Below are 23,240 nucleotides of genomic sequence, written 5' to 3' on the forward strand. Positions count from 1 at the left end.
GACCAAACTCACTGCCATCAGGTCAGTGCCAACTCGGAGCAGCCCTGTAGGACAGGACGTAACCGCCTCTGTGAGTTTCCCAGACTGGCACTCGTGGTGGGATTGGAAAGCCCGGGCTTTGGCAGCCCAATGGGAAGCCACCGTGACATCGGGGCTCCTGAGCTCCATGCAGTCAAGTCGCCTAGGTTCTTGCTCCACAGGATTCATGCTTCAGGTCTTCAAGAGCTTGTTAGTTTGGTAAGAGTGACTTTTTAAATGTGAATTGGGTAAAAGTTTGTAGAGCAAATTCATTTCCATTCAACAATTCATGCACATTTCGTTTCGTATCATTGATTGAAGCCTCGTTGTCCCACTTCCTCCCTCTGGTGCCTGTTTCCATTCCTTTTTCCCTCAACCCTTCTCAAAGCCGTGCTTACGTAAATGCTGCCCCTTGATCTCATGGTTGAAAGATGAGGTGTGCACATAGGTGGGGTTGTTAGTCCCCCATAGAGCTAGTGTTCGGAAGTGGAGTCTCAGGGATGTAAGTTGGTTCTACATCAGATGAGTCATTAAAGACAATATTGCCTGGCGTTCCACTAGTCTCTGACCAACTGGTAGACCAGGTCTTTGTTATGATTTTGAGGGTTTTGCCTTTTCGTACAAAACATGACAGAAATGTCAAAGTAAATAAGTCCAGGGTTAAATAATATAATGTAAATAAGAAACACAACATTAAAAAAATGTTTAACAACTACAGTATGGCCCATACATTGAGACTGATGAGGATCTGGATCTGTGGACACGGATGTGGGGAGGAGGGATGGAGAGAGTCATTGTTTGGAAGGGGAGTCCTCGTCCATAAAATCAACTGGTAGCCGCTTTTCAGGAGTTTTTTTTCCTTCTTTGCCTTTTTTCACCAGGACCTGCCTGGCTTTCTCAAAAAAAAAAAAAAAATCTGTTTAATGTGGTCTGCTGTTGGTGTTTCCTTAACTATTTTCCAAAAGGTTTACTAAATTATCATTAAAAACATCGATGACACGGTTAACCAGTTCCTTATCATGATGGCTCTTTTTCTTTTTAATTTTTCTTAGGACCCATGTTTTTTATCTAAAACAGTACAAAAAGCCACAAAAATGAAGAAAATTATAGCAAAACACTTGGATCACAGCTGCAAAAGGTTTAAACCATGCGCACTAACAACGCCAATTAACACTGAGTGACTGAAACACAACTGCTTTTGTTTAAAAAATCACGTGTGTCGATTCAGATTCTGATGTTTTGTTCCAGCTCCGATGAAAAACTTTCTTGACATTTCCTACTCAAATCCAATTATGTCGAGTCCTGATGGGGTCAAGTACGGGGTTCTACTGTACTGGGGCCTGGAAGGAGCCCTGGTGGCAGAGTGATGATGCATTGAGCTGCTCACTGCAAGGTCAGCGATTCAGAACCACGAACGGCTCTGCAGAAGTAAGCTGGGGCGTCCTACTCCTGGACAGTTACAGTACCAAGTCTCAGAAACTCCAGGGACATTTTCCCTGTCCTGTAAGGCCACTCTGAGTCTGCATCGACTCTATGGCAGAAAAGAGATGTTGAATGTTTCCAAGCTAAATAACCGAAAGCTATTATTAAAGTTAGTTACACCAACATCTTGCCTTCCTAAAACCAATGTGATTAAAGACTTCCACCTTTGATCTGCAGCTCTGTAGACTTAACAAACATATTGTACAAGAGACCAAAATTCAGAAAATAGCATTTTATAAAGAAAAAAAAATAGGGATGCTTTTGTTCCGTTAAGCTGTAATGGAGAATGACTTAATTTTCTATTTTACCATTAATTTTTATGTGTGAATTAAAGGTCTATGGGGAGTTTGCCCTCCCACTGGATTAGCTGGTTTGCATGTGGCCTTTTTTCCCCCCTGTCATTCACTGGAAGAATTCTCCATGCTCTGAGAAAATTGCAATGAGGTACTAATCCTTCAAACGAAACTGAAGCACGGTTGACGGGCCTCATTAAAGAGTTCTGAGAGAGACCCTGCCGCGTGGAGTAGCAGGGCAGAGACTAAGGCTGCTTCCTTCCCTGAACACCCTCTTGTCCCAGTGCTGGGTCTCCCGTCTGAATTTGGACATCAAGCCTTCATTTATGAACGTTTGGTAAGAATAAATGCAAGAAAGCCATACATGTTTTCATTTTCAATGGTCTAGGTTTAAAATGTTGGTCGTATTTAGGGGGAAAATTGCCACTGTACACAAATTCGCCAAGTTAGGTGGTAATTTTGTACCAACTGCACACAGCAGTTGTAAGACGGAATTACAAAGCGGTCTTTCCCAGCAGACCCACAGTCATACTATGAATACATATGGCTTTGTTAGAGAAAATACATATATATATTTGGAAGACTAAGGCAATGAGTCCCCCCATTCCCACTAGCCTGTGATTCTTGAGTTCTTTTTTTTTTTTAATCATTTAATTGGGGGCTCTTGCAACTCTTATCACAATCCATACATACATCCATTGTGTCAAGCACATTTGTACATTTGTTGCCATCATCATTCTCAAAACATTTGCTTCTACTTGAGCCCTTGGTATCAGCTCCTCATTTTTCCCCTCCCTCCCCGCTCCCCCCTCCCTCATGAACCCTCGATAATTTATAAATTATTATTTTGTCACATCTTACACTGTCCTAGGTCTCCCTTCCCCCAGGGAGGAGGTCACATGTAGATCCTTGTCATCGGGTCCCATCCTGGAGTTCTCATGCGCTTGCACCCACCATTCTCCTTTCCTGCAAAACTAAGGGTCTGAGAAGTCACTGATTTGTGTCCAAGAAAGGGGGAGGGCGCATCTGAAACAGGCTCTCTTGTTTCTGCTCACATGGGCTGGGCTGGGTCTCCCTGCTTACGATTTCATAGAGCCTAGAGGCTTACCTCAGCATTTAGTCTCTTAATAAGACGTGTCTAGTATTAATCATGGAGAAGCTGCAGAGTTAGAAACGGCTGAACGCAACCCGGGTTCGTTGAAACCAGCAGAGTACTTGACATCGTTATTGGCTCCGTTGTTCCTAACATGCAGGATAGGAGTGGATGATAACAAGTCTCCCTGACACAGTAGAAGTGCCACTGTGGGTTTCTGAGACTTGGCCTCTCATGGGAGTAGAAAGTCTCATCTTTCTCCCGAGAAGCCGGATGGCGGTGTCAAACTGCTGACCTTTCGGTTATCAGCCTAACACTATGCCACCAGGGCTTCTGGGACAACAGTACAGCCTGAGGAATCCCAGCTAAGGAAACGCCCCTGCCTAAGAATCTACTAAGGACTCAGAGCTTCAGCTGTCACCTAAGGAATTCATTAGGAAGGTGTTTTCAAATATGCAGATACCTGCCGGAATGGTTAAAGAGAATGACGCGAAGTTTTAAAATCAGTTCAATGCTGTGCCAAATTTAAGATGAAATGAGACACATTCTGTTGCCAGGGCAAAAGGGAGTGTTATGAATTAAATTGTCATTCTAAAATATGTATTGACATCCTGCCTAACCCCTTACCTAAACAGTAAATCCTATACTGACTGCAAACAGCCTTCTCTTCCAGGTTCATTCGATGCCTGAGCCTGTACAAGCGCAGGAACACCAAACCAAGGTCTTCCAGTGGATTCCAACTCATAATGACCCTGGTGGACAGAGGAACTACCCCAGAGTCCCTGACGCTGCACCCTTTGGAGCGGCAAACTGCCAGGTGTTTCTCCTGCATGAGAACCAGGTCGTCTAGGTAGTAAGCAAGTGTTTGCGCCCTCTGTCCCCCCGGCTCTCTAGACCTGAATGACTGGGTTCTACATCTGACTTACACACAGAGACACCCACGGGGGAAGACGGGCTATCTGGGGACCGCCCACAACCAAGGAACGTCCAGGAACCACGAGGAAAGGATCGGCAGAGCCAAGAAGTTCACCTGGACTCGGTCTGCACACTTGGGAGAAGATACCTTGCTGTTGTGGAGAGCCACCCCCGTGGCATTGGGGAGTTCACACTATGACACTAGGACGGGGTCATCTTAGTTCATGGTGGAATTCAGGAAGCAAGACTTGGCAGTTGATGTCACAACTGGCAACTAAAACTCACGGTCCAGCACACCTGGAGGGAACGAAGATGCCCTCCAAAAAGGAAGCCTGTGCATTGTTCATGGCAGGGTGCCTCACACTCAGAAGAAGGCGCCCTCTGTACTCGCAGAGGGAGGGACAAGTCAGTCCCGCCTGGAATGTCACGTCCCTGAGCGGCCACCCTGCAGGCTGACTGTGTGGAGGAGCAGGACAGCAAGGCACTGACTCTGGAAACACTTCTCCCGAGGAATACAGAGCACAGTTAGGGAAATTCAATGTGGAGCCAAGAAAGTTCTGCAATACCAGGGGCCTTGTAGCAGTTCATGGGAAAATCACTGTTCTTTTTTGTTTTCTTTTCTCCACCAACTTTGTGAAGCCCCTCATGCGTCTGATAGCTCTCTTCAAAGACTTGCAGGGCAGGGGGAGGAGTAGACTGACTGTGTGTTACATGAAAAAGAAGAACATTTAGGAAAAATCATTGGAAGGTTAAAGTTCCGCACTCCCTACCTAATCAATTCTGACTCAGAGGGGCCTCTCTAGGATTTCCATCTTTATGGGAGCCCACCGCCTCATCTTTCTCATAGGGAGTGATGGTGAGTTCAAACTGCCGACCTCGTAGTTCGCAGCCTAGCTCTTGACCCAAAGCACTACCAGGGCTTCTTTAAGGTACAAACCTTGGAAGCTTAACCCAAAACCAAACCCACTGCCCGTCAGTTGTTCTGACTCATAGTGACCCTCTAGAACACAGGAGAATGGCCCATGTGGGTTTCCAAGACTTTTAAGTAGAAACCTCATATTCCTGCAGTGGAGCAGCTGGTGAGTTTGAACCACCGGCCTTATGATGAGCAGCCCAACTTGTAAGTCACCCTGCCACCCGAGTGCCTTGGAAGCTTAAAGAAGCTGTGATTCGCTGTAAGAGAGAGGTTTCTCACGTTATCAATATTCTTGATAAGAACAGATTCTGCTGCTGTTACTAGGGGTTCCACCCAAACCCGTGACTGCCCGGGGTCTAAAAGGAGAGCCCTTCCTTTGATTAGATTTTAGTACTTGATATGCTTTGAGCATTCCTCCGAAGCTTACGATGATCTGGAAAAATTACTCAGGAGCAATGTTTACATTGCTGGTCTCAGAACTGGCGTTGAGGCCGTCATAGCGGCTTATAGCGTCCATTCCAGTGTCTGTGTTGTGTCCCGTCGATCATCTAGCAGTGCTTATCCAGGAGGCCCCTTATCAGTGCCCTGGTGAGTCATCTGGGAGGTGAGAGTGGGACACTGCAGTTGTCTGGGACCATATGTATAATAGAGTGTCCTATAGGGGGAATCGAGGTTGCTTCTGTTCCTGAGAGAAGCCCATTCTAACCAGCCCCTCTCCAAGTACACGGAGGCTCAAACCAAGGCTGGTGCACGTATATTCCACCACATGGTGCTCTCTCTGAATCACTACTTTTATCCCTTGTCCTTCACAATCCTCGACACACAGTACATGATTCAGAAGTCTATTAACTAAGCAGACTTCCTTTGAAATCATCCTTCGTTACAGGGGCATTGTTCTTCGATGACTGCAAGACACTGACTTGTAAATGAATCTAATACCCCCACTCACTGCTGTTGAGTGGGTGCCTACCCAGAGTGACCCTCGACAGAGTGTCTTTTTCCACCAGCTGAGGGACAGGTTTCTAATTGAAAGGGCCCTTGCCTTAGCCTGCTGACATGGTTTTTGCATAAAACATATGAAAATGGGAGGGAAAAAAAAGGTTTGTACAATAAATAATAAAATTGAACTGGGGAGGCTCAAGTAGAAATGTTTTTGAAATATTTTTAAAATGATGATGGCAAGATATGTACAAAAGTGCTTGAAACAATGGATGTATAGATTGTGATAAGAGCTGTAAGAGGTCCCAAAAAATGATTTTTTAATTGAACTTTGGGGTGGGAGAAAAATGTTTCCAAAAGATTTCCCACTTCTTTCTCTGATTCTGTATTCTAGATTTAAGAATTCTTAAACTAAAGTGTGTGGTGGTTCCTTGTTAGGGTCCGAGAGGCTGGAATAGATCAGGCAGTGTTTTGTTCTTTTGTACATAGGTCAGTATGTGTCAGACTTTAGGCAAGATCAGGAGGAACCCTGGTGGTGTGGAGAGTTACACATTGGGCTGCTAACTGCAAGGAAAACAGTTCAAAACCACCAGCTGCTTGTCGGGAGAAAGATGAGGCTGTTTACTCCCATACAGAGTTACTGTCTCGGGCAGTTCTGCTCACTATGACTCAGAATCAACTTGATAGCAGTAATTTCATTTAGAATAGCAGGGTTTGTGCAAGAGGCAGGTGAAAAAAAATGTACCATGATTTCCCTGAATTAATTTTTCTTTAATTGTGAAGTATTGTGAAACAAATACTTCAGCAAACATACATATACAAAGTTGTATAGCTCAATTCATTTGTATAAAGTAAATACCATATATACTCCAGTATAAGCCAACCCAAATATCAGCCGAGGCACCTAATTTTACCACAAAAACCGCATTTAAAATGTGCTGAAAAACTCGGCTTATAAACGAGTATATACGGTACCCAGGTCCTTCCACCCAAGTCCAGAAACAACACTGACTGTACCCAGAAAACCTGCCCCCCACCCCTAGTGTGTGTCTGTATCCACTTTTCCCTCTCAACTCCTCCCTTCTTTGCCTTCCCTGAATCCTCACACTCCAGCCTTCTCCCTCCAGAGCCTTCAAAGTCTGCTTCTCTTGGTGTAACAACCGTTTTCTCGATTTTTCTTTTTATAATAGATTTGTTTCCTTTTCTGTGACCAGGGCCCTTACCTCTTAGCAGGAAAACTTAAGAACTATTTTAACCAACTGGTTTTCAAACTTTTGTTTTTTAATTCAATTTGAAGACCATTTTTAAAATGCTCGTATGTATTTGACACCAAGGATACAAACAAAAGATGACCAACAACTCTCAGTGTAACGGAGAAGAAAAGCGTGCTCATAATACCACAAGCTAAGTCATAAAGGAAAGCTCTCTACCTAAAGCGGTCCAGATGTTTCCCCCGAATGCTGGTGGACTCAGTTATGAACTTCGTATCACAAAATTGCACATGGTTGCCATGCCTCCTGCTACCACAACTTTGGTTATCTTCAAAATAGTTGCATTTTCTCTTTTCTGCATTTCACTAGTGAAACTAAGTGGAGTTCTTCCATGTCTATCATACCCAGGAATTTATTTGGCCCTGTGGTTAAAAGAGCTCACATACTAGATACAAGTGTCCGTTCTAGCTTTTTTATGTTTTGTGGTCAAACGCGTAGAATCCTGTGGCCGTCAGAGGAATGGTGAGGGTCTCCTCTTGAGCTGAGAAGCATCCACACCCTAGGGGCACCGGTGCCGGAAATAATGTGGTGAGGATGACCGCTAACTTCTTCAGAGATGGTTCCACACGTCTTCCTCCTGCCCAAACCAAACTCTCTGCCATCTAGTCAGTGCTGACTCATAGCAACACCCCACCCCCACCATGGTTTTCTAAGACTGTAACTGTTTACAGGAGTAGAAAGCCCAGTCTTTCTCTCCCAGAGCTGCCAGTGGTTTCAATCTGCCAACCATGCCGATCTCAGCACAACACATCGCCAGCCACTACATTGCCTAGGCTTCCTCCACCTGACAGTATTCACTAATTCACTGCCAGTAACTCAAAGCGACCATCTAGGACAGAGTAGAACTGCCCCTGTGGGTTTCCAAGACTCTAACTCTGTATGGGAGTAGAGAGCCTTGTCTTTCTCCCATGGGGCAGCTGTTGGTTTCAAATTGCTCACCTTGTGGTTTCCAGCCCAACTTGAAGCCACTGCACCACAAGAGCACCTATTAAAAATAAACAAAAAATTAAAAAATAAAATTGTTTTAAAAAACAAAAGCACCTGTTTTGACTCACAGTGCACCTCTATAGGGTTTCTGAGACTATATAACTTCATAGGAGTAGACAGCCTCCTCTTCAGGTGGATTTGAACCACTAACCTGGTCATTAGCAACCTAACACCTAACCCACAGCACCCCTAGGCATTATAAGATTAATTAAAGACTTAAAAAAAATCAAGGGTTTCCCTGTCCATTGCAAGATACAAGGACTGAGCCCAGGTTTTAAACGTGTACTCTATTCTATTTCTTTAAATAATCATTTATTTCAGAGAACATCTTATTTGTATCCATCAGACTTTTGTGTTTTCTTAGATTTTACTTATTCATATAATTATTTTAAATTTTGCTAAGGTAATAAATACACATGTAACAAAGTCAAAAGGTACAAAAAGGCAGATAGTGAAAATTCATCTCTTCTCTCTCTGTCTCTGCCTCTCTCAGTCTCTCTCTCTCTCTCTCTCTCTCTCTCTCTCTCTCTCTCTCTCTCTCTCTCTCTCTCTCTCTGATGCTTGTCCAGAATCCCCTTCCCAGAGATAACCAATTTTTATATCCCTTCAGAGATTCTAGCCGTCTGTCCACGTTAGTTTAATTTGTACTTCCTTTGTCAACATTTGGAGAAATTCCCCGTTTATGGGATGATTCCCTCATATTCCATTGTATAGGTGTACAGTAATCAGTCCCCTGTTGGTGACCATTTAGATTGCTTGCACTCTTAGGACATTACAAACAATGCTGCTTCGATTCTTGTAAGTTATTTTCCACATTTGCAACTGTATATCAAATAAGTTTAAATGCATTTTTTATTCAAAGGGTCATGGCATTTTAAATACCAATGTTGTTTTTAGGTGCCCGTGAGTCGGTTTAACTCCCAGTACTACCGTTGTGTGCGACAGAAAGACGCGCTACCCGGTCCCCTGCGGCCGCCTCACCCTGCTCCTTGTGCCGGGCCGCCCCTGAGGAGCTTCCTCTGCCTTGCCAGCACGATGTCCTCCGTGTCCGTAGGTAGGGTCCAATGAGAGCCATGTGTCCCAACATGCTTCCCGGGGCGACATTCGGGCATTCGCTAGCGGTGAGAGCAAGGATCCTGTGCCTGCCTGTTGAGACTGCTTGCTTCACTCTGTGGGGAGGACGAGATTCCTTCGTTGACAAAGTGGTTTTTCAAGAAATGAAGGCGCTGGAGCGATTCCAGATAGGAATTTCCCCTCTCCCTCACTGATTGTGTAGGTCCTAACAGGAATGTGAGGGTCATCCCAGAACAGGCGGCCACCGGGCCTTTGTATTCAGGGCCAAGCAGGGAAACCAGACAGTTCATTTTGTCATCCCTGCCCCAGATCTGATGCCATTCTGTGGCCCTAACCATGCGTGTGAGTGACAAGCACATTGAGTGACAAGCACAAGGAGGTCACTCTTGTCCACGTGCGTGTGGCCCACTCAGTCTCAGCTTCACTTATAAAAGCTTCCACCAGAGGCTGTCAGCCTCAGTCGGCTTGTTCCGCCCGAACACAGGAGCCAGTGCGTTTCCGACGGGTCAGGTGGCAAGAGAAATGCTCTCAGGCGGGTCCAGCCAGCCCTCCTGCGCTCCAGTGTGTTGCCCGGTTTGCAGGGCCACCTGGGCTGAAGCCATTGGATTAAATTACTGAAAGGTGGCCCCGCTCGCATCCCTAATGCCACAGTGGTTAAGAACGGGCACAGGGAAGTGCTTTCAGGGGGGACTTTATCCATCCTAAAGCTCAGCCCTTCTGTTTTATGATATCCACACCACGGCTTCTTGGGTAGGCCACGGACTCTAGCCAGCCATCGGAAGCATCTCTTTGGCGCACACCCTCCCTCTCTCTTTCTGCCCCAAAGTCCAGTTAAGTGGATGGAAGATTCTAGGCAAATCTGTCCACATCCCAACAAGAACAGGGCAGAGATGGGAAGCACCGGGTCAGCGGGGTGTTGGAAGGTTTTTCTGCACAACAGCCCCCGGTTCGTGTCCAGTCAGGCTAAATGCGATGTGTGAGGGGCATCGGCTGAGGGGACATGAGACACAGCGGCCCTGCAAGGAAGTGCCTCTTCAGACGGTGCAGAAACGGGTGCCGTTTCAAAACAGGGCTGCTTTCCTGAGAGATTAACAGCATTTTGAAATGTCAAACTTGTTCCAGGACCCGGTTGACCTTTACCTACTGACACCACGTTACCAAGTCACGCACCTTGCCATCTCCTCAGTTCCGACTCTTAGCGAGTCTACAGGGCAGGGTACAACTTCGGGTCTCCAAAACTGTGGCTCTTTTTTTTTAAACATTCTATTAGGGGCTCATACAACGCATCACAATCCATACATACATCGATTGTGTAAAAGCCCATCTGTAAACCTGTGGCTCTTTAGGGGAGCAGAGAGCCTCCTTGTTCTCTGAGAGCAAGTAGTGGTTTCGAACTGCTGACCTTAAGGTCAGGAACCCAACCCATAACCCCCGGTTGCCGCCGCCACTCCTGGCGCCCAGGTGAAGAGGAGGAAATAATGAAAGCCGCCCTGTTTGCTAAGGGAGGTGTGTGCGTGTTAAGCCTTGGCGAGGCCGGCTAAGTTGGCCTGCTTATCTGCTAAGTTTCAGCCAGGGTGTGGTACGAGTACAGCCACACGCGGTTTTCCCTGCGCCAGTGGACAAAATGTCAGTCCGCCTGCTGCATTTCTCTGGACTAATAGAGACGAAGTCAGTACATGAGAAAGTGAATCATGTGCCCAGAATACACTTCTTTCACCCTGGGCACACTCTCTCCCAGGTTCAGGTCACTGGTCCAGCAGCTGTAAGGGTTGTAAAAGCCAAGAGAGGGTGAGACGTGAGTGTCACTTAAGGCAGGAGAGGTTTTATGATATGTGACATGTCAATGAGGAGGGTGGTGTAGGGGCTGAAGTACAAATGTGCCTATCGGAGTCAATGCTGGGAGGAGCGCGTCGAATGGACAGCAGAGTGCTGGCTGAGAACCAGGAGAGGATTGCAGGTATCTGATCCCGGACAAGGAAGTGTTCTCGGTGAAGGAGCTGCCTGATTAACATAGTAGTTTCATTCAAGGTGAGCGGAGGTTTTACCTTCCCGGGGCATTACAAGGCAATTATAACTTCTTCCCACGAAGGCTCTGGACTTGTTAACCATTAATAAAAGGCATGCGAGGAGCTGATAGCAAGGGCTCAAGTGGAGAGCAAATGTTTTGAGAATGGTGGCAGCAACAAATGTACAAATGTGCTTGACACAATGGATGGATGTATGGACTGTGATGAGAGTTGTACAAGCCCCCAATAAAATGATATAAAAAATGAAATGCAAAAAACCCCACCTCAGGACCAATAAGGGGGGCAACAATACTAGGAGGGTAAAGGTGGGATGGGGGCGGTCAGGAGAAAGGGATTCCAATGATCAATGTATGGCCCCCTCCCAGGGGGATGGATAGCAGAAAAGTGGGTGAAGAGAGACAGCAGGCGGTGTAAGACATAAAAAAAAAGAATAATTTATAAAATATCGGGGACTTGGGGGAGAGAGGGTGGGAGAAAGAGGGGGGAAATGAGGCGCTGATGCCAGGGGCTCAAGTAGAAAGAAAACATTTTGAAAAGGATGATGAGAACATATGTACAGATGTGTTTGACACAATGGATTGTGATAAGAGCTGTAAGCGCCCCCAATAAAATTTTTAAAAGAAAATAATAATAAAAAAGGCATGCATTGGAAGAAAATTCCTGGAAACTTCATTATGACTCCTTGGGCATAAGGACATTTATAGTAAAATAATAAACGAAGAGGAACAGTTCTGGTTATGTTTTAGGAGAACCTCACCAAAGCTCACCTTCGTGTGCATGCCAGACACACCTGTGCTGCCGCCTTCAAAGGAGGGAGGGAACGGCTCGCAGACAGGGCAGCAGTGTGTAACATTTCCAACCAGTCAAGATCGATCAGCAAGAAGATCAGTTGTGTGGCCCAATCCTCATGGCACCTATACCCATCACACCAGGGCAAGCCAGTGCTGCTACAAAATCGCCGGCGCCTTTGTGAAACCAAAATGCCAAACCGTGAAATTATTGTTTTAAACAAATTTCCCATCTAGGTGTATGCTGCTGAAGGGGGCGTTCCCATCTCTAACATTTCCCCCAAATAATTTTTTATTTTGTTTGTTTGTTTGTTCCCCCCCCCCAAAGAATTCTGTGCTCTTCAATTTAACCACGTCAAAACGGAAGCTTGAGCGTTCGCGTGAGATTCAAATTGTGTTCCTTCAGTTGGGGGTGGGAGGGGTGGAGAGAAATCGGGATGCGGTCAGCCCTTACCATCCTCAAAGACTGAGCAGGTGCGTTGTTTGTCGTGGAAAAAAAGTCTGGGCTCCCCCTCCCCTTCTTATTGTCATCAGTGCAGTTTCCAGTTACTTGAAACCATCGGCCTACCACTCTATTGGTTGTTCTGTGTCCGTAGGGACAGTCTATAAGATGACTCTGTCGAAGTCCCAAAATCAGCTGCTATGACTTCTGGGCTGACCTCTCTGCCCTGAATTGATCTGGCCCGTTTTGATTGGGACTGCTTTTGAAGGCGCCCCAAGGAGCCTACGACGCGTGCATTACTGTGAGAGCGTGTGTGCAGCACGCCACTGGTCTCAGCAACGTGTGTGTATGTTTCGCTTGGATCACCCATGTCTGTGAGCTAGACCCCTAGTAGCAGTCCTGTTTCACTCACCCTCATAGATAACTGTCTGTAGCCAGAACTTTCTGTTTGAGATCTCAGACATTTTTCCCATGATTTTTACCTTGATTATTTGTGATCTCAAAACTGCCCCTGCTGCTCTACTCTCTTGCATATTCTCAGTTACACCACGTCTTTTTTTTTAATCATTTCATTGGGGGTTCATACAGCTCCTATCACAGTCCATACATACATCCATTTACACCATGCCTTTAAGTAAAAAAAAAAAATCTACTTTGCTGGCTGGGTGTTTGTTCTGATTCTAAGATATTGAAAAGGTAAGTGTGGGAAGTGAAAGAAAGAAATGGTTATTCCTGTCCCGTCTGGGCTTTGCAGAGAAAGAGTGCAAGGGAAAACACGCCAGTGGCAGGCAGCATGCAGTTTATTTCCTCTTGTTGCTCTCTTGCTCTGCTAAGGATTAAATGTTCCCCTTGTCCTCAACCAAAATGGAAATATGATCTCATGTTTGCTTATTGTGTTGTCTTGCATTTCCCAGGTCAACAGGGTGTGAATTTTGATGTACTGACATAGCTTCTTCCGCTTAACGCAGGGGAACACTTTGGGGAGTGCTGTGAGCGTATCCAAGGGCAGCCGAGCCTCTGAGGTAGACACTGAATAAAAATAGCACGGTGCTTCAAGATGCAAACGTGGCCTCATTCAATCGCGGCATCTCTGCACTGCAGGTGCAAGGTCCAAGTCTACCAAACAGGGTCATCAACTACTAATTAAACCAAATGCTTATTAAAACGATTTTAACTCTTCTGGCCTTGAAGTTTCTCGGAGGAGAGGTATATTCTTATACCCATACGTAATACAAAATTAGGGTGATCTTATATACTTAGTCAAGTGAGTAGAAAATTACCAAGTAAAAATGACCTTACATTAAATAATATGAAAGCAAATGTCCATATAACCACTCCCACAATGATCAAGCAGAAATTGCACTATCAGTAATAAGGCAGGCAATGCAGGCAGCACAGAGCTGCCCTGCACAGTTTCCAAGCCTATCAGTCTTTACAGCAGCAGGCTCCACATCTTCCTCCCACAGGGCAGCTGTCCTTTCATGTCCCTCTTCATTCGTGGACACAAAAAGAAATCACACAAAGTGAAGTCAGGTCAGTGAGGTGCGTGGGGCAAGAGAGGCATGCTGTTTTTTGTAAAAAACTGGCACCCTGAGATGACTGCATGAGCAGGTGCAGTGTCATGGTGGCAAAACCAGTGCCCCTTCTGCCACAAATCAGGTGTTTTTTATTGAACACTGTTATGCCAACTTTTCAGAACCTCTAAATAGAAAGCTTGGCACAAAAGGACAAGGACAGCCTAAGCCCACTGAGGTAAGTTTGTCGCGCGCCAGGTCTCGCCAGCAAGAAAAGACGCGTAACAACAGGATTCTTCCACAGGCGTTTTATTACGGGTTCAATTGCTGTAGCGGATAGAAGACCCCGAAGCCCCAAACTACTGCTGCTTATATACGCTCTACAGGGACGTGCCATGCATTGATTGGTGCGTTCGCCAGAACCCTCGTTTGCATACTCCAGGTGGAGTTGTGACTACACTACGTCATCTAAGCAGTGCGCATGCCTTAAGTGGTTGTTTACCACTTAATGGGCCACCGCCCTGGCTGCCCGGCGCCATCTTGTAATGGCGGCGAGAGCTGCGGCTTCCCACATAAGTTCAAACAGCAGAACGAGCACAGAGGAAAAGGCACATAAGGCACAGTGCCCAGGCTAAGGACCAGGTACCAAAGCCAATGATACATGTGGCATCAAAAAAATAAAAGAAGACAGAGAAGAGAGGCAGATAGTGCTGCACACATCTTTTCCTCAACTCTCATGCCTTTACGACCCACAGAGGGAGGGAGCAAGAAAAAGATGGCAATGGGGGACTAGGGCACTAATTCACCCACGGGGAGGGTATTGTTTATGTCTCCACAGAAAAGGGAGAGACGGAGCAGGCCTCGTTCTGGTGCGCCAACCCTTGAGGGTGACATTCCTGCGCAGAGCAGCTCGTTCACTAAAGCTGGCCCCAGCTCAAGAGATGCTGTCCCCTCTGTACATGGCAGTGCTACAAGGACAGCAAGAAGATACCGTTTGGGGAGTGTGACCAGGCTGACCCGCCCACAAGGGGCCAAACCAAGAGGGGAGTGCAACAGACCAGCAATGGGAGCAAAGCCACGAAGTCTCTGAGGAATCCCGATGGTAAACTTCTGACTGGGGGCGGAGGGGGGGGGGGGAGGCAGCACATGGCACCTCATCTGAACTGGTTGGGTGATCGCCAAAAGGCGGCCACACTGGAAGTCTAAAGGTGCAATGTGGTGGGGTTGGAGCATTAGACCGCTCCAACCTTGACTGCAGGAAGATCAATGGGGTCTTGTAGAAGGCGTGCCCCTCGGTCAGGAATGCTGAGGACTAAAAGGGTCTAAGTGCTATTAGGTAAGTGTGTCCTGTAAGAAAGTGGGGTCTCTCTCTCTCTCTCTCTCTCTCTCCCCTTTGGTGTCTATCTGGATAAGCCAGGCAGGATAAGCAACAAGGAGACAGCAACAGGACCCACAGTTCTGGTGCGGGGGGCGGGGGGGCCATGGGAGGGGAGCCGTGAACCAATAATGATAGAGACGGGAATAGCAAGGGATCTAAAATTGATGGTAAGGAGGGTGTAGTGTCCTGGTCATGTTTGAGCAATTGAAATGTATCTGAGAGGATGGGTAAACATGATAATAGGGCAAGAGGAAAAAACAAGAAAGTAAAAATTATATATATATATATATATAGGTATAAATAGTATATATGTATATATATATACACACACAAACACACACAATTAGGAAGCATATTTACTTTGGGCCTCTACTTAAATCTTACCTCAGTACAAGAGCAATTTGTTCTAATAATGTGGCAACGTATGAAACTCACCTTCCTGACATGATTGCTGAAGACAAAATATGGAGAAGAACGCTGATGGTGCCCAGCTATTAAAAGATATAGCATCTGGGGACTTAAAAGCTTGAAGATATACAAGTGGCTATTTACCTGAAAAACAACAAAGCCCACATGGAAGAAGCACACCAACCTGTGTGATCGATCATGGGGTGTTGACAAGAATAGGTATCAGAAGTTCAAAACCAAGCAACCAAATTGACATGAAAGAGCATAGACAAAGTGGAGAGCCAAAACCCGCCTGTGAGATAATCTGACTATTCCTCAAAGAAGGGCCACATGAAGGGTTGCTATGTCCAGGGTGCAGCACAGCACTGATGAAACAACTGTTCTCTGGTTCTTTAACATTTCCTCCCCTTACTATTATGGTCTTAGTTTAACCTCATTAAACATACACAGACCTGTGTATGTTCATTTGTATAATCAAGATCATTCTATGCATGATATCCAAGATAGATAAACCCTTCAGAAAAAGTAATGGGAGTAATGATTCTCTGAGGATAAGGGAACAGAGGGAGGACAGGGGGGATGGGATAACTGATAGCAATGATAACTGTACAACCCCACTCAAGGGAAATGGATAACTGAATTGTAAGTGAATGGATATATTGGATGGTGTGAGATAGTGAAAAAATATATATAATATATTAAGGGTTCCTTGGGGGTGGTTGGGTGGGGGAGGGAGGGAAAAAAGGGGAGCTGATCTACATAAAAGTTCAAGAAGAAAATGTTTTGAAAAGGATGGTGGCAGCAATTATACAACTAAGCATGATCTAATTGAATTAGGGATTTTTATAATATCTGTAATAAATAATAAATAGAAAGCTTGGTTAACAGTCTGACCTGGTGGAACAAACTCCAAATGCACTATGCCCCTCACATAAAAAAAAAAACAAATGACAGATTAAAAAAAATAATAACAAATTAGCTTCGTTTTGGGAGGTACTCCCTCATATTTCAAAGGAGAAAACTGGTTCATGTAAGTACAATATATCAAGACAGAGATTGCCAGTAAGATATTCCATGATACAGGAAGGGGGAAAAAATAGTCCAATGCACTGAAAAGGGTAAATGTGAGAGACTAGAAAGAATCATAAGCATTAAAAATTAAAGGAAATGAAAGAATGCCACTCCATTTCTTATCCATCAGATTGGCAACAATCTGACACTGCCGGTTAATGTTGAAGACCTCCAGTAATTCTGCTCCAAGGTATGAAGCATCACAGAACTCTCCTACGCATGCAGTGTGAAATATTTACTAGACTACTCATTGGCTTTGTGGGCAATCACAAAACATGGAAAACCTCCAAAATATCCATCAGCAGAAGAGTGAACAATGTGTATATTAATTATGTATAAGTCACATAGGTGTATACATTTCAAATACATTAATATATACAACTAAATGGATGCATCAGATTGTGTGCAAATTATATTGTTAAAAAGTACATTAAGAAAACAACAACAATGAGAGATCGTGTCAGGAAGGAAAGCATCACAGAATGCCGGGTTGTTTGAACAAAGTATTCTTGTGTTGAGGGAATACTTGAGTTGAGGCCCAGTGTCCATCTGCAACCTTAATTCTTAACATATAGACAGATATGAGTCATAGTTCTATTCCCCTCTCATTACATATATATATTTACTGATGTACATGTCTGTATGTAGGCCTCTATAAATGTCCTTTGCTTCTTGGTTCTTTCCTCTATTTCCTTTTTACTTCCCTCTTCTCCCACCATCATGTTTGGCCTTTAATGGGGTTTAGTAATTCCTCGCTGCTACATTGCCCTTAATTGAGCCCCACTAGGCATCCTACAACCTTCCTTCCATTGTTGCTCACCTTCCTCACATGATCGCTGAAGACAAAATGGGTGCATAAGCAAATGTGGTGAAGAAAGCTGATGGTGCCCAGCTATCAAAAGATATAGCATCTGGGGTCTTAAAAGCTTGAAGATAAACAAGTGGCCATCTAGTTGAGAAGCAACAAAGCCCACATGGAAGAAGAACATCGGCCTGTGTGATCATGAGGTGTTGATGGGATCAGGTATCAGGCATCTATGACCCAAAATAAAACCATACCCAATGTGAATGGGAGGCGGGTGGTGTCGGAGGGGATGGAGTGGAGATCCAGTGTCCATCTGTGGACAATTGGACATCCCCTCACAGAGGGGTCACAGGGAATAGATGAGCCAGTCATGGTGCAGTATAGCATGATGAAACACAACTTTCCTCTAGCACTTTGGTGCTTCCTTCACTCCACTATCATGACCTCAATTCTACCGTACAAATTGGATCAGACCAGAGCTTACACACTGCTACAAATAAGAGCCCACCACACAGAGAATCCAAGATAGATAAACCCCTCAGGGCCAACAAGGCGAGTAGAGATACCAGGAGGATTAGAGGAGGGTGAGGGTGAAAGGGGGAATTAATCATAAGGATCAATTTAGAACCCCCTCCCAGGGGGACAAATAACGGAAAAGTGAGTGAGGGGCGACAGAGGATGAGGTAAGATATGGAAAAATAATCTATAATTTATCAAGGGTTCGTGAAGTGGGTGGGCAAGGGAGGGAGGGGAAGAAGTGGGGAGCTGGTATCAGGAGCTCAAGTGGGAAGAGAATGCTTTGAAAATGATGATGGCGGCATATGCGCAAATGTGCTTGACACACTGGAGGAATGTATGGATTTGGATAGGAGATGTAAGACCCTCCCATGAAAGTATTTTTTTTTTTAACTACCAGTAATTTGCCTAAGACCTCAGCATTCTCACAGTGGCACAGCCATAACTTAAACTCGATGGGCTTTGATTACAAAGCTGTCTTAGTGACTTCATGCTGCCTCCCCAATCTCTATCCCATCCAGTTTCTACACCTAGACCCGGGACTCTTCCCCAGACGACTACTTGGCCTCACTCATGTGCAGATTAGATACATCTGGCACAGAGAATGCATTCTTGTTTCTCCCCACTTTTAGACCGTGGCACCATTGTAACGCACAGACGGCTTCCCTTCCAGGAAGCATGGTATCATGCAAAACCCAGGGACTCAGAGTCCAGATCTAAAAATAATGAAACTCACTTGGTATGATGATTAGTTTTAGGTCAACTTGACTAGGCTATCATACCCAGTTATTTAAACAAGCACTAACCTACCTATTGCTGTGAAGGTAGGAGGAGCCTTCAAAACATTTGTGGAAAAGTAGAATTTAGAAAAAATTAAACAATCATGGAATTTCCCCCACAAACATTGTGATGCCCCTTCATATTTGCTGTGAAAAAGCACTTAAAAACAGAGGCACCTGGCACGTCCAGATTGGGCTCCCCTTTGTCTTAGACGCTGGTTTCTGGTTGTAAAATATGAGCACTACTTTCAGGCAAGCGACTCTTGTTTTGGGGCAAGTGTGGTTATGCTTGCCCTCGGGAAGAACACATTCTAAAGCACCAACCGCTATGAAGAAAGGATTGCTTACGCCTGTGGCTGCCAAGTCATTTTTCCCTTGTATAAAAACCTACATTCCTTTGCGAACATGGGAGCCCTTGATACTTTCACAAGGTGCTGCCCCAACTCAAGGCGTAATACTCAATAAACCTCGGTTCTTTTCTGCTATTCACAGAGTAAAAATTGTGTTCTGTGGCAGTGCGATTAACATCTCTCGTTAGGAACAACCTACATTTTCCAGGAAAACAAATTATCCTGAATAATTGAGTGGGGGTGATCGGATCACTGGACAAGCCGACAGAGTAGAACAGAGGCTCCCAAGGGAAGACGAAATGTGACTACAGCCTCAGGTCCTCCCTGAGACTTTCCAGCCGACCCTGCATAACAACCTCAGCCATGCATTTCAGACTTGCTGCAGAGTTTCACTTCAAAGACTCAAAAGCTGATTCTTTGGAATGCACCTAGTAAAGCTGATGCGAGAATTCAATGAGATGATCTATGAGAAGCATCTAGAAGTGCTGAACAAATAACCCCTGGAGCTGAATATTCTCCAAGGATTGATGTTGCTAACCAAACCTGGGGTACCTACAGGGATGAACCTTCAATGATTATGGGTAGGTTACCATCTCTTCTCATATATGAAGAGCTATGGTTTGTATTAGCCTCGAATCCAAAATTATCTTAGATGGGAGCTCTGTCCTATTTCTTTAACACTGACCAGAGTGGTGACTCTTATTTGGATTTCCTGCTGCTGAGCCCAGCCTGCCTTACTGAAAATCCAGTACTCACCATTTGGGGAACTGAAATGATTGTATCCTTTCGACACTACACAGATCGTTCTGTGATTGACTCAGCTATGTAGACTTCTGGAGTCAACCTTGGTAGTCAGGTGCATCTTACTGTCTAAGTTGGATGGGCAGATCTTTAAAGGATTCCCATCTTACCCACCACATGCAGCCACCAGCAGTACATCATGCTTCCAGATTGTGACAGAAACTTTAAAATATGGGTAGGAAGATCGGGGCTTCAAAGCAGTTAATTGTCATTTGACCCCCTGGGGACACATGAGTCACCTTGGAATGTTATTAAATTGTCAATTCTGACTCAGTATATTTGGGGTGGAAATGCAAATTCTCGGCAGGGAATTGAACCAGTTGGAAACTGTGATATTTAGGTGTTATGTCAACTTGACCGGGCCAGGATTCTCAGTCTGGCAGTGGGAGGCAGTCCTATGGTATGAGCTAACATAATCTAATCAGCTCCACGATAGACTCCGCTTTGAGCAGCCAAACAGTTGTGGAAAGATTAGATTAGATTGCTATCCCCCTCAGTTAGGTCATGGAGGTTTCCTGGTGGTGTAATGATTACACATTGGTGCTTCTCAAGGCCGGCGGTTCAAAACCCCCAGCAGCAGTCTTAGAAACCCCCATTGCAGTCTTAGAAACTTGGGGTGGAGGGGGGTGAGTATAAGTCAGCATTGACTTCTACTATGTAATTAACTGTGTGAGCCACTTTCTTGATATGAAATGCTTTTTTTGATATCAAAATTTAAAAAAAAAAACACTCCTGCCATTGAGTCGATTTTGGGTCCTAGCAACCCCACAGGGCTGAGTTGAACTGCCCCTGTGCGTTTCTGAGATTCTAAATCCTGACAGGAATAGAAAGCTTCATCTTTCGCCAATGGAGCAGCTGGTGCTTTTAAACTGCTGACCTGCGGTTCACAGCGGACCTGTAACCTGCTGCACTGCCAGGGCTCAGATACTTATCACTGGTTTTGCTTGTCTGCAGAATCCAACCCAACAGACACACTGAGGAAGATCAATTCCAGTCCAACGCGAGTGGCTCCGATATGGAAGGGGCCCTTGCCAAAAGCAAATAGGATCTAGTTGATCGGAGTTGAGAGTGGAAGTATGCAGGATCCGTAAGGTTGTTTTCAGAAATAGAATTTTTTTCACTTTAATTTCCAACTAGCTTTTTCATATGATCCATTGTTTTCATCCATTCCATGCATGCAGCTGACTGCTGCTTGTGCTAAATTTGTAAACCCTGAACTATATCTCAAAGGGGAGCATGCTAAGTAGATATAGATTTTTTTAGTTACTCATTTTAGTCATGACTTTTTAGTTCCTTCATCGCAATGAGTTTGCATTGAAGTTGTGAACAACGACCAAGAATGAATCCTTTGAGATTCCATTTCTGTCTCACTTCTCCCCTGATGAAGATATTGGCAGGCTTTGAATATCCCGGTGATGAGGAACATCTGACTCTGGGACAACTCATACTTGTCCTTTAATATATCAATTTGCCTACTTTGAAATAGCTGAACCAACCAACAAGGTCTTCCCCATAATTCCTTTCACTTGCTGCAGCTTTTGCTTCATTGAAAAGGCTTGGGCCTTTCCCGACAGTCGTGCTGAATAACCATATGCACCTGCTCTGCTTTTCCTCCAAACCCCAAACTCACCGCCATCGATTTGATTCTGACCCAGGTGACCCTACAGACAGACCCTCTGGGTTTCCAACACTAACTCTTTACGGGAGTAGAAAGCCTCATCTTTCTCCCTCAGAGTGACGGGTAGCTTCAGTATACTGCCCTCGAGGTTAGTAGCCCAACGTGTAACCACTGCACCACCAGGGCTGTGCTTTCCCTACACCTTAAAGACCTGGTTAGGGATTAAGGTTCCTTGTATCCCAGGGACTGCCTATACAGAGAGCACCACAAATGGGAGAATCCCTAATGATGCCTGGACTGAATGGTGATTGCTACATGGAATAGTCTTATTCTTGGTCAGATCAGTTAATGTCCCTAAACGTCACCCATCAATCCAAGAAACGGGAGTAGGCCTTCAAAGTTCCATTTAGCTCTACTGTTTCAGCGCTCGGGTGCTGCTTCATATACCCAGTCACCTCGGGGAGGATCAGGTGTCACCAGGCAATTAAGAGGACCTGTTTGCGTGAGATTTCCCTAAGCTCCCAGGCAGCGGACAGGGGTTAACTGGTAAAAATATGGCTAGTGCAGAATGCGGGGTCCCTGAATATAACCGACAGTTGCTCTTCCCTTCATTGTCCACGAGAGGAAGTAGTTTTAACTAAGCAAGGGTGGGGTTGGGGTGTGAAAAAGAAAAGGGGGAGCAGTATTTTGTTTCATTTTTCTCTTGGTGGGGGGAAAAATGCCAACCATATGGAGGAAAATAAAATTTTAGTCCTGGGGGCCACCCCCCAGGGGCTTAGATAGTCAAACCAAATCCCTGGCCATTGAGTCAATTCTGACTCACCGTGACTTGATAGGGAAACAAATCCAACGCTTAGCTGCCATGGTGTCAATGCCAACTGACGGCGACCCGATAGGACAAAGTTCAGTTGCCCCTGTGAGTGTCCGGGACTAATTCCGTACAGGAATAGAAAGCCGCCCTGCTCCCCCAGGAGCCACTGGTGAGTCTGAATTGCTGGCCTTGCAGGCAGCAGCCCAAGGGGTAAACTAGGCTACCCCACCGAGGCCCATAGAAAACCAGCAACTGCTAAATGGCCTGGGCCTCAGGGAGCAAAGGCTGCGGCCCCTCCTGGTCTTCCCCGGGGCCAGCCTGCTGCTCTGTGACCTGACTCTTTGGGACCATTGTCACTCCAAGTCCCCAGGCCCAGCCCAAGCGCTCTGCATCGCCAAATGGACCGCTCCCTCCAGGAGAGCTGGAAGCAGCATCCAGCTCGGGGAGGATCCCTGGAAAAGGACAGAACCTTCGCATTCAGGAAATGCTTATATGTTCCTCTGGAGGCCAGGAGCCAAGGTGACCGAGGAAGAAAGGCCGGTGAGACTCCATCTTACATGCTTTGGACATGTTCTCAGGAGAGACCCCAAATCCAAACCAAACGTACTGCCCCGGCATCGGTCCTGGTTTGTAGTGGCCGGGCTGTTCTGAGGTTGTTCATCTTGCTGGAAGCGGAAAGCCTGATCTGTGTCTCAAGGCGTGGCTGGTGGGTTCAGCGGCTGACCTCGCAGCGGGCAGGAGAGACGAGTTTCTGAAAAAGGCCATCACGTTTGGTAAAGCAGAGCCTGTCGGATAAAGTCGAGGGGCAGTGAGAGCGAGGAAGAGCCACTGACACAGTGGCTGCACCAATGGGCTCAGACATAACAGTGATGCGATGTTCAGGCCGGGGCATTGTGTCATTCTGTGGCACATGGCGTCATCACTATGAATCACAGCAACAAGAG

This window comes from Tenrec ecaudatus, chromosome 2 (genome assembly GCF_050624435.1).
Source record: "Tenrec ecaudatus isolate mTenEca1 chromosome 2, mTenEca1.hap1, whole genome shotgun sequence".
NCBI lineage: Eukaryota > Metazoa > Chordata > Mammalia > Afrosoricida > Tenrecidae > Tenrec > Tenrec ecaudatus.